Below are 12,410 nucleotides of genomic sequence, written 5' to 3'. Positions count from 1 at the left end.
ATTCTGTGATGGCATGCGCCACGAAAGTTCGTGTCGGTTGTATATATTGTAAACGCAAGGTGTTTTCTGGATAAGTGAAATTACTTTTGCAAATCGTTTATTACGAGCTAAACATTGAATTTTAAATTAAAAAATATATTATTTTGACTTAAATATATTTAGTGGTGCTTTGACATTCAAGTTAAGTTGTGTTCCTGTGATTAAAAATTAAAAAGTTTTATATCCTGTTCGAAGTTTGAAACAAGGCCGTGAATCATTAGCGCTTAATTTAACAGGTAAGTGGGAAGGATAACCACTTCTTTTATTTGTTTTTATTTGAATGTCACCCATTCTTTTTCTTTATCGCAAACAAGGCTACATAACAATAATAATTATTATCATTTTTCACACATCAATAAGCAGTTTTTGTAGTCCTATAACTAATTAATGCTATTTAAATTTACATCTAGTTATTGTGCTGATTTGAAAAAAAAAAACTAATAAATAATTAAAATTTTTAAACTCAATTAAAAATTTAAAATTAAAATGCGTAAAAAAAAAACGACAATAATGTTAAAGTACATAGAAACTGTTATCTTTAACTATGATTATAAAAAATGTAAGCATTTATAAAGCCTCATCCAGATCCCAAAATGCTAGCAACTGTTTCCTTTTAAAAATAACCAAATTTATCTAACGAAAATAGGGTCTCAGAGAAATAGCCTATCTATCTTTAATATTTAATTAAATTCCCTACTTAGTTACACAACAATAATTTATTGTAAATGTTAACTTGTAATTTAAGTTTTTATCAACTAAAGTTACAAAATAATAAAATGATTGGTGTTGTAAATACATCTTGAACAAAAACAATGTCTTCATTGCTCCATCATTGCACAGTATCCCACAGTAGCTAAGGTGCAATCATCTATTATCAAGATAAAATTTGAAACAGTTTCTTACAGTTAAGATATATACAGTAAATAACATATATTTTAATTTCAAATAAATAAAGCTAAATATTGAATTGTATTTTAAATAATTATCCCTCATGAGCTAGTAATGAGATGAAAAATACCTGCAATTTCAATTTATATTTATTTCATCATCATCATCATCATATTAATATATTTTTATTTATTAAATTATTATTTAAACCAATATGATTTATATTTAATATAATATATGATCAATCATAAAACATCATTTGTAACAATACTGCTTTTTTAAAATTTTATGTTATATATATTAATTTGATTTCTGAAGAATAACTAGTAACTTTACTTTCTGTTATTACTATAATATATTCAAATATTTGATTCCTGAATTCAAATCAAATTAATTTCTGAAAAAAAAGTATAACCTGGGCATATAAACCTGGGCATCTTGAATGTTTATCTTTGCTCCTTATTTGATTTGAATAGGATATTATAGAAACACTTGCAAAAGCTATGTATATAATGTGATTGACATTATCTTATTACTTTTGACTTATTCAGTCTTAGTCAGATTAAAATTACCAAAAACTAGAATAATAAAAAAAAGAACAAATGGACTAAATAATTTAGAAAACAATAAAATCGTGATTATATCTATAAAGTAAATAATAAAAGAACATTAATATATGATCATTCATAAAGATTTTATTAAAGTTAATAGTACAAAATCAAATTTAAACAACATATTTTCATTATGAGTATCATACATAGGTTTTTGAAATGTAACGGTAGGACTATTGTTTAAATTTAGAAACAAAAGTCAGTAAGTTCAAAGGCCGCTAGAGTTGAGGCTAATTAGTAAATGTGTAATTTTGTACCTGCTATTTATTAAGATTGTCTATGGCAATGTTGTTTAAATTTAAAGGCTAAAACCGAATACAAAAAGTATATATATATATATATATATATATATATATATATATATATATATATATATATATTTGTATATACATATAATTGTATATATATATATATATATATATATATATACAAAACTATATAAATAAGACGTCATGATGTCATTTATTTAATATTCATAGTTTTTGTTTTGTGCTTCTATAGGAAACTTTATAATTAAAAAAAAATACTATTGTTCTCACATTGTATACCTCTTGTTACCAAGCTTGTTATTAAAATGAATTCTTCATTTCTTGTTTTTTTTTTTTTATAATTGAATAGTTTCTAAAAAGGTGAATTTACAAGATACAACCATTTGTTATATATACATATGTTTGCTGTTGTTGCTACTAAAGATTTATCGTAAGGGTGGAATTTGCGCTTAAAGATTTTATAAAAGTCCAATCATCTGTCTCAGGAACTTTGAATGTCTGGAGTTATCAAAGTTGGCGAAATTTATCGTGTATTGTAAACTGTTAATAAATAATAATCGTACGTAAAGCGGTTATTAATATATCGCGAAACAACTGTGGCTTAAGCTCTAATATTATAAATAAGACGTCACACTAATATTTATTTCACTAGTGGTGGTATTTTTCGTGGGGTGTCATGATCAAACAGGGTTACGGGTCACAATTATAGTAAAAATCTTCATTAAATATAGAAGAATCTACAACCGTTTCGAAAAAAAAATACCTTAGACCTGTGAAAAGCGTCCGAAAAAACTAAGCGAGTTTATAGTGTAAGTTCGAAAGATATGTAAATACTTATTTAGAAACCTAATGAATTGTTAATATTTATTACAGTGGCAGTCTATGCGTGGTCTTGATATAGACAAATTAAAAAAAAAATATTCCAAATAGACAATACATTAAATCGGCTTATCGCATGTTTGAAATTCAAAATAATCTAAACATATTTCGAGATCTTTCTAAAATTCTTAGCTCACTGATATGGTTTAGCTGATATTAATTTATGATGTTTAATTAAAATTTGAATCACGATATACCCCATTGTTGGACAAGTAGGCTATCAAGCGAGGACGAATACCGAGTATTACCAGTAAATTATAATCGAGTCACGGACTTGGGTGTTAGAAAGTGAAGAGAGAAATTGTTCACGGAATGCAATATTAAATGAAAACACGTTAAGAAATTAACATCTCGAGTTAATTGCTCGATTGTACTCGTTATGGGAGTATGTGTACGGTACTTTTTTTCCCATAGCAAAGAACTGTATCATAATATGATCATAATAATATTTTGTAAAGTTCTTGAAGCATTTGGTTATTTAATTTTTGTCTTACGTAAACGTGACTGTTACTAATTTAATGTGTGGTACTATTTTTATTATCATTTATCACAATAGTCAAAATATAAATATTATAAATTAACGTTTTTTTTTTTTTTTATAACACAATGATTATTTTAAAAATAGTGGGCAAAGATAATTTGAAACTTATTCAACCACGCTTCTCTTTTCCCAGTTGGTGAAGATATGGCTGAATTTCATCAGACCCAATAAGCAAGTTTCCTCGCGTCTTATTTCTTGAACAATTTACAAAAATAAACTAACTACTTGAAAACTCTTTGGTTCATTAATATTATAACATTTGAAAAGCGGCTAAGTTGTAACAGTCAAAAACAAAAAAAAAAAGTAGTATTCTATTTTTTGAATTTGATAGGTAACAAGAGAACTATCATTATTTCGTAAATATCGATACATTATTGTTTTGCAAAATGTCTCCTCCAGTAGCCTTTCCGCATTTGATTTCATAACAGCGGTTACATTACATCGTCGCCTTTGTTCGTCGTCACTATTGTTCAGTAAAACCAGTGGTTAAACTTACAATTCTCTCGTATTTGTTACGGAAATACACTTATATGATTTACATAATATATATTGGTTAAGTAATTCTCATATACTAATAGTATAGCTAAAAATATATATCGATATTGTTAGGACAAAAGGTCGTATGTACAAGTTATGTAATTAACATAATGGTATAATTGTGGTTATTAACGTATAATTTAGATGAATTAATAATTCATGATTTCTTTATCGTAATTAAGCCTTTAATGATTAACAATTATTAATAATAATTAGGAAGATGAGCTTATTTTTTTATGATCTCAAAAATCATATTTAAAATATAAAAAAAACACTGGCTAAAAGTGTTTACGATATTTACGTAAATGATTTTTTTACAAATTTTTAAAGTTACAAGTTCTTTAATTCTTTTCTGGAGCGACCGATCGACGCGTGACGTCACATCGCCCAACGTCGCTCGCTCGCCCATACAATTTCGCCTAAATTTTCGCGTTATTCTTGATTTTATTTATATTGCGGGTAGTATAAAAAAATTTCCATATATTTATTATACAGTACCATAGCATATAGCCGAGATGGCCCTGTGGTAAGAACGCGTGAATCTTAACCGATGATCGTGGGTTCAAACCCGGGCAAGCACCACTGAATTTTCATGTGCTTAATTTGTGATTATAATTCATCTCGTGCTTTACGGTGAAGGAAAACATCGTGAGGAAACCTGCATGTGTCTAATTTCACTGAAGTTCTGCCACATGTGAATTCTACCAAACCGCATTGGAGCAGCGTGGTGGAATAAGCTCCAGTGGGACATTCACAGGCTGTTACGGTAGCATAATAATTTAACAAATAGAACTCGGGAAAAATATTTTTCCATATATATATATTATCAACAAGAACAAGTAGATATTTTCGTGATGAGGATTTTAATATACATTTTTAATGTACATTAGTAGTGAAATTTGTCGTATTTATAAGTTTTTGGTTTTCGGATTAAACATTTGATTTTTACAGGCTACGTATAGGTGTTCGTTTAATGTAAACATAATTCAGAATTTCCGAATGTTCGTAATAACGGCCTCGATACGTTGAGTACCGATAGTGTTGCCATAAGAGTATCGATGAAAAATGCATTTCAATGTTAATCTTAGGTTTATTGTTAATCTTGAAAAAGATTTGTGAACAACGCCGTTATGCCGGCAATGATATAAGTAGAAAAAATCATTATTGACTGTGACCCATTGAAATTGATGTTTACCAAATTATGTTTCTTTGAAAGTAAACATGATACAAAAGACATTTAAATAGGCTTATAAGGGGACTTTTGAATCGCCATGTTACAGTACATAATTAAACGTAAAGCTGCCACCTACTCTGCTTCTTCTGTATTTTAATGACATGTGCAAATTAGCATCATTCAATTTTGGCAGACGACAGCACTGTAGACGCCTTATATACTGACCGCGCTAATATTTGTCGGGAACACGTCGATGAGTATAAACTTGTGTCTGAAATAAAAAAAAATTATTAAACAAATCCTGAGTTTCGGGCCAACCAAACTTAGTACAACTCGACCCCAATACGACACAAGTCAGCGCGATGATTTCTAAAATGTCACCTTTTGACCGCGATGACTTCTAAAATGACCATCCCCTCGTTTTGAGAATACCGCCTCGCTACCAAATCCAGTATCAGGGCGTTAGGTTCCGCGGTCTATTGGAAGGTGAAGCCAAATTAGCCTAAAAGCTTTGTGTGCTCAACAAGGTAAATCTGCAATGCTTTGAGGAACTGTTTAGATTAATCCCATGCGCTGAATTTCACCACCGTACATCGCGTCTATATTCTAAATTTCATCTCGATGTCTATTTTTAAAGCATTTCCTGCCATTTCTGCGGAACCATATTACCCGGCGACTTTTCCGAACCGTTATGACATCAAAACCTTCAAGAAAAGCCTAAGCCTACTCATTCCTTTAAGGCCGACATCGCACCTGCAAGCACTCCGTTGTCCACTGCTGAAAATAGGCCTCTCCCAAGGTGCGCCAAAGCTCCCTGTCCTCCGCCTTCCGCATCCAGTTGGTGCCCGCCACCTTTCTGTCCTTGGACAGTGGCAATCACTTTCCATCGTAATAAGCTCACTAATATATTTCGCAAATTTGTGAAAGAATCCGCAATCATAAGATCGACTTTCGGTAGATTACTTGTTAGTCTACGTGAAAATACTGCTCTCATTTTAGCATAAAATAATATATTAATAATCGTTCTAATATTATTACAAGTGACAGAACGTATTTGGGGCGTCAAATCACAAAGAGGGATAAAATGAATACGAAATTATCAAGGCGCGTATCGCAAGAGTAAACTTCTTGTAAAATAATGTAGTACTTTTCTCATTCCTAACATAGTTTTGTACATTTACAATAATATTTCGTGTTGTTTACTTAAGTAGCTTATAATATTTTATTTTTTGTATGTAAATGTAAATATAAATATAAATATATGAATTATTTACTATTCTCAAATCATCAAAAAACTGAAATTAATGATAAGAGACCGCATTCAATAGATTTATTATTTATGGACACGATTGCGGAATGTCTGAGAGTGATATGCGACATTGACTATAATAATTATAATGTTTAAAGGTTACACGGATCAAAATAGCGTAACACCGTAAATCGGCTGTCAACATTTCACGATTAACGACGTAATTTGTCAGAATAACACTGCTTTTAAATATAAAGTAATATCTAGATACGTAGGTAGCGAGCCAAGCTAACAGAACTGGCGAGCAGAATCTTGTGTTATATTACACGAACCATTTGAAGACACTTGACCCCCTCGTAACTCAAAAACTATTTCACATAAAAATGTCAAATTTAGCTCATATATTAAGACCTGAATTTAGATCTTAAATCTAAATTTCATTAACACACGTTAAACGGTTATTTAGATATTAACGTTCAAAAATCGTCATTTTTATATCTGACTGACCTATAGATCAAAACTCTAACCCAGTTCCAGATGACCTAGAAAGTTCAAATTTGGCATCCAGATAGATAGTTGGTTGAATACAATACTGAAACTAGTAAATTTTTATCATTTTATTATTCTTTACATTTATTACACTTCTTTTGTCGTTGAAGGCAACGACAAGTTAATTGTAAAAAAAAAAACAACCAAGGCATATATCATAATATTGAACTTGGCACTCGCATTTATGTTTTTGATGGGATGTTATATAACATAAAATATTTATTCATAATAGAGATTGGATATAATAATGAATTTAATTCCAATCTGGTGGCTGTAGTACTATACTCCTCGCTAGGCTATAAAATAATCTGTATCGAGGAGTATCAGTCCGGTTCCCTTTTTGTATATAACAAAATAATTATGTACAATATTGTAAAGTAATTGAAAGAGAATATAGAAGACTAAGAAATCACCTATTATCATTTGGAAGCTTCTACTGAATTAAAATACTACTTCTAGTATATCGAATATTTTATTAATATTCATTCTATAACGCTAGGTATATTACTGGTGGTAGGGCTTTGTGCAAGCTCGTCTGGGTAGGTACCACACAAGGGACATAACATCTTGCGATGGTTAACATTTCTTACAATGCCAATGTCTATGGGCGTTGGTGACCACTTACCATCAGGTGGCCATATGCTCGTCCTATTCTATATATAAAAAAGTATTTTCTAGATGGTAGAGCGTTTGGGTAGGTACCATCCACTTATGAGATATTCTACCGCTAAACAGCATTATTTAATATTGTTGCGTTCCGATTTGAAGGGTGTGTGAGCCAGTGTAACTATCGACTCAAGGGATATAACATCTTCGTTTTTAAGGTTGGTAGTGCATTGGCGATGTAAGGAATGTTAATATTTCTTATATCGTCAATGTCTATGGGTGATGGTGACCATTTAACATCAGGTGGTCCATTTGCCCGTCCGCCTGGCGCCTACCTATAAGGCCTCTGCCTCGAATTTTGCGGGCAGCGGGGCGGCGGCGGCGGCGGCGCGGCAGCGGAGCGGGCAACGCATACCTGTTCTCCAAACTAGCGGGCAGATCGCGCGGCACTATAGCGGTGTAGTGTTGTGTTCGTGGTTGTGTTGTCGAGATATTTGTTTTTATTCGCGAACGAAATGTCTGAAAAACGGCGACATCTTTTTGATTCAAATTTATTCCTAACGCTCGATTTATTGTGGGCAAAAGAAGAAGTGGATCCCTACTATAGGGCAAGGAAAATAAATGGCGAGTTTTATCGAAATTATGAAGAACAGAGACAAAATCCCGACAAATTCTACGACTAATAATTGGTTAATTATTCTTCTATTTTTATGGTTCACATCTTTGCTGTTCCATATGGGTGTCCTCTCAAAGATTGCCGAAATAATTAGCTCTTGCACGTCCGAAGACATTTTGATACGTCACAAAAAAAATGTACAACACTATACCTACAATGCAGACGCGCAACGCGGGCGGTCACCGCTTGACTGGAGTGCACCGCTCGTTGCCCGCCCCCGCGCCGCTCCTGCACCGCTGTATTCGAGGGTCGGTCCATTTGATTATACGCGTAAGATCCTGCCGCTCCCGCGCCGCCGCCGCCGCCGCCCCGCTGCCCGCGAGATTCGAGGCAGAGGCCTAACATATGAAATAACAATTGAAACAAAACAACAGTAAATACTTCAAACTATTTAATCATTGTCGTATTGTACATTTTGGAATTACGCATAATGCTTACTAATATTATATGCGAGTTCGTTTGTACATCATCATTGATCATAACGAAATTTCGCATACACGTAAGAATTAGGTACCCCAACTCCTCCCCCTCTTTTACGTATCGGGTGCCAACTAGTTTAGTATAACGGTAATCAAAATAAAACGAAATTATCTCGTCATTTTAGTTAGCTTAACCGAAATCAAAAAAGAAAATACTGTACCATTGAAAACGCATAGAACATGGATAAACGATTAGCGGATTTATGATATCGCAAAGAGAGAGTAAGGTAAGTTATAATAAGTCGACCTCCTTCAAGTTTACGTTGCCTATATCGCAATGTTTGAAGACGAAACTATTGAACAAATGCGTCTCACCTGTAGGGCTATTCTGTAAGAACAAACTCAAGTCTTGCCGCAGAATCGGTGAAATGTCAGGAAGTGCTATGCGATATTGATCATAATAATTATAACATTACGCATCAAAATAGTATATTGCCACAAGTCGGTTGTCAACACTTCACTGCTGCCATGTCATACGGTGTCGAAACGTGGACGTTAACTACTAGATTAGTCCACGAAGGGGACAAAGCTATGAAGCTAGTTATGTTCAATTAAAATGAGATTATCCAAAGAAGGAACTGCATGTTCGATATAAATTGCAATATTGGCATACTAGAGTGACATAGGGCTGGTCTCATATGTCGAAAAGACCGAGAACCGAGAGCATTAATGCACTTTGGGAGACGCCTATCTTCAGCAGCACACAACTGATGATTTATATGATTATATAATTATCTAAATTATTTAAGTTAAATTATTTGCGCCTTTTCATTCTCCCTTTGCTAGACAACCGAGGTTTTCTAATATCGATCGCTGTAATCAATAAGACTTTTGCTTAGTTTATGTTTGGTATAAATCTATGTCCTTCCTTGGGGTTCAAGCTTCATAGTAAATTTCATCAAAATCGGTTGAGTGGTTTAGCAATGAACGCGGAATAGACAAAGTTACTTTCGCATTTTTATTATTAGTATTGATGTTGTTGCATCTTAATATGTATGTAGCCTGCAATAAATAATAATAGTACGTTCCGGTAAAGCGATAAACATTATATTATGATTGATGTCGGTTCTAGCTGCGAACAGTCAATTGGTTGATAATAACTGGCACAAAAGCGCCGTGACTGGAGTCTGACACACTTGCCTTACTATAACGTTTATAACGCGTTTATAAACGCGAAACGTCGAAAGCATTGAGAATATACTTGTTATTTAATACCTTATGTAAATTAGATGCATTTAAGTTTCCTACATCCTTTTAAATGTTGATATTATGAAATTTCATTGGAAAATACTTTAAGTAGGTTACTTTCGAGTGTATAACTGGTTAGAAGCAATATTATATATCTATAGGAATTAAAAAGTAAAACTGAATGTGTTATTTTTTTTTTAATTATATAGAAAGGTAAAGGCTTTCAAATATAAATACTATGTCTTCGATATAATATATAACTTAAACTAAATATAATGAGACTGATTTTGTTAACTTATATATATATATATATATATATATATATATATATATATATATATATATATATATAAAGGACAACTATGTGTTATATGATAGTTTTAGTTCATGTTTGTTTATGTCCCACTTCTGGACACAGGATTCACCTATTAACGATGAGACTAGTGGTAGGGCTTTGTGCAAGCGTCTGGGTACGTACCACCCACTCATTAGATATTCTACCGCAAAACAGATGTACTTGATATTGTTGTATTCCGGTTTGAAGGGTGAGTGACCCAGTGTAATTACGGGCACAAGGGACTTAACATTTTAGTTTCTGAGGTTGGTGCCGTATTGGCGATGTAAGCGATAGTTATCATTTCTTACAATGCCAATGTCTATGGACGATGGTGACCACTTACCATCAGGTGGCCCATATGCTCGTCCGCCTACCTATTCTATAAAAAAAAAGAATATGGAGCTTTCACAAACATACCAGCCTCTAAATAGAGCCTTTTTGTAGAGGGGTTTGGAGCTTATTAACTTAACTACCGATTTGAGCATAAACTGTTATCATCACTGTTACCTTCACTTCCGCGCATCAATTGACAAAAAGATGAAAATACCACCAATGCGGTACAAAAAAAAACCGGTCGTCGAGTCATTTCGGTTCTCAATGACCATAGACGTAATTCAAATACGCTATGTAAATAAGAATATTTCGTTCTGATTCGAATCACTTAAAGAACCGTTACAAAGTAATTCTCGTAAACACTTCCTAAGGTAGACATTATCTCATTATTCGCTTTGACCTCTACGTAATCACTGACACGAAAATTAAAAGTGAAAATCGTAATCATAACGTTTCGAACGATTTATAACGACCACTACGCTTCTATTAAGTATGAAAGCGGTAAAATTTCGCCGACCACAATTGATTTAATTTCATTTCGTGACGAACGCTGGACTACGATTTATGAATATTTATTTAAATCTTTATTGTTATAATAATTTCTATTTTCATTTGCATTTTCGTTTCATTTTCGCGTGTATGTTTTAGAGTGTCTAATTGAATTTATCTTGTGAATTATTTCAACCGAAATAAAACTTTAATCCTGTAAAAGGGACCCTAGTTTCTTTAAATTTTTCAGCCTAAGAGCCTAACAAACATTTCTACTAAGTCAACCTTATCATAGTAACATAATAATTTTGAACAACGCAGCCAAAATATATATTATTACTATCGGATATCATACTAATTACTTCCTACAATGTTAGTGCTTAATATTTAAAGGTTTTATTAATATTATCATTTAAAATCATATATAAATAACTTAACTAGATTAAAATTTAATCGTGCTAATATGAAAGCGTTTTTTTTTTTTCTTAACCTGCATATTAAAGTGCAAAATGAAATTGAACTTTATCGTTGTTAGTTTTAAGATGAGTAGGTTAACATACATATTTCTTTTTTTAGGTATATTTAATTAGATACATTAGCAATGTACCTATCTGTATATGGCTAATGATGTCAACGTAGGTGGAGAGAAAATCATTGGACCGCATAAATAGAGAATGTTGGTAAAACTGTAACAAATGGGTCAGGAGATTGTACACTACCATGTTCGATATAAAAATTGTTTATATATAAAACGTAGTCGCAAGCAATTCAATAAAAATCAATCAAAAAATATATAAAGAACCTCCTTTAACCTTTTTGTAGTTGATTAAAAATGGAAATTAAAGTTATTAGGCTCTACATATTAGTATCCCAGTATTGGCTTTTTTCCATACAATATTGACTATTGATCATTAATAATAATAATCTCCAGCAATTTGTTAAGGAATTGCTTAAATGGAAACTAAATAGTTTTGAGCTAAAATCAGGAAAATACATGAAGATATCTGAAAGGATCAACGCTTAAAAGGTACCTACTTGAGCTCAAAGGTATATAGCATACTCAGTTGAATATAATACCAAAAAATGCTAAGTTGCTTCAGCCGAATCTACAATCCGGAGCGTTCCAAAAACAGTAGTTTAAATATTTAAAAAGTAATTTTAATTTCGTAAAACGACATGATTGTGATTGCATTAGATATATAAGTCACAATCAAATAACTAAAATCAAACCGTGTCGTTTAACATAAGTCAAATCACTGCGAAGTTATCAAATAACTTAACCGTTAGTAAGGCAATTCTTTTCGTAATGTTAGTCGCTGTCGAAATATCGGTATGACGTAGTAAATATAGAGATGATGAGTAATGACGCTATTTAATGAACAATATTGTTGATTCATGTTTTCCTGGTAGATTTCGGGCATAGTGGTCATTATCAACGGATTATAATTAACTACCATTTACTGGTGGTAGGCCTTTATACATAAACAAGCTTGCAAGCCCGTCTGCATAGGTTCAATCCACTCATATAATATACCTATAATCTACCGCCAATCAGCAATCGGTATT

The 12,410-nt window shown here is 32.2% G+C and overlaps 1 protein-coding gene across 1 annotated transcript in view; it reads left to right on the top strand.

Annotated features, from left to right (window-relative positions):
* Positions 1–10: 10 nt before the first annotated feature.
* The window catches only part of LOC126778285 (uncharacterized), a 34,602-nt gene continuing 22,202 nt past the window's right edge, over positions 11–12,410 (top strand). Inside the window, exon 1 of the mRNA XM_050501779.1 lies at positions 11–275. The gene's annotated coding sequence lies outside the window, so the exon portion shown is untranslated. The remainder of the gene's footprint in view (positions 276–12,410) is intronic.

The sequence above is a fragment of the Nymphalis io genome, chromosome 25, assembly GCF_905147045.1.
Source record: "Nymphalis io chromosome 25, ilAglIoxx1.1, whole genome shotgun sequence".
Lineage (NCBI taxonomy): Eukaryota > Metazoa > Arthropoda > Insecta > Lepidoptera > Nymphalidae > Nymphalis > Nymphalis io.
The sequence above is the reverse complement of the archived record's forward strand: the minus strand, read 5'-3'. Positions and strand labels throughout refer to the sequence as shown.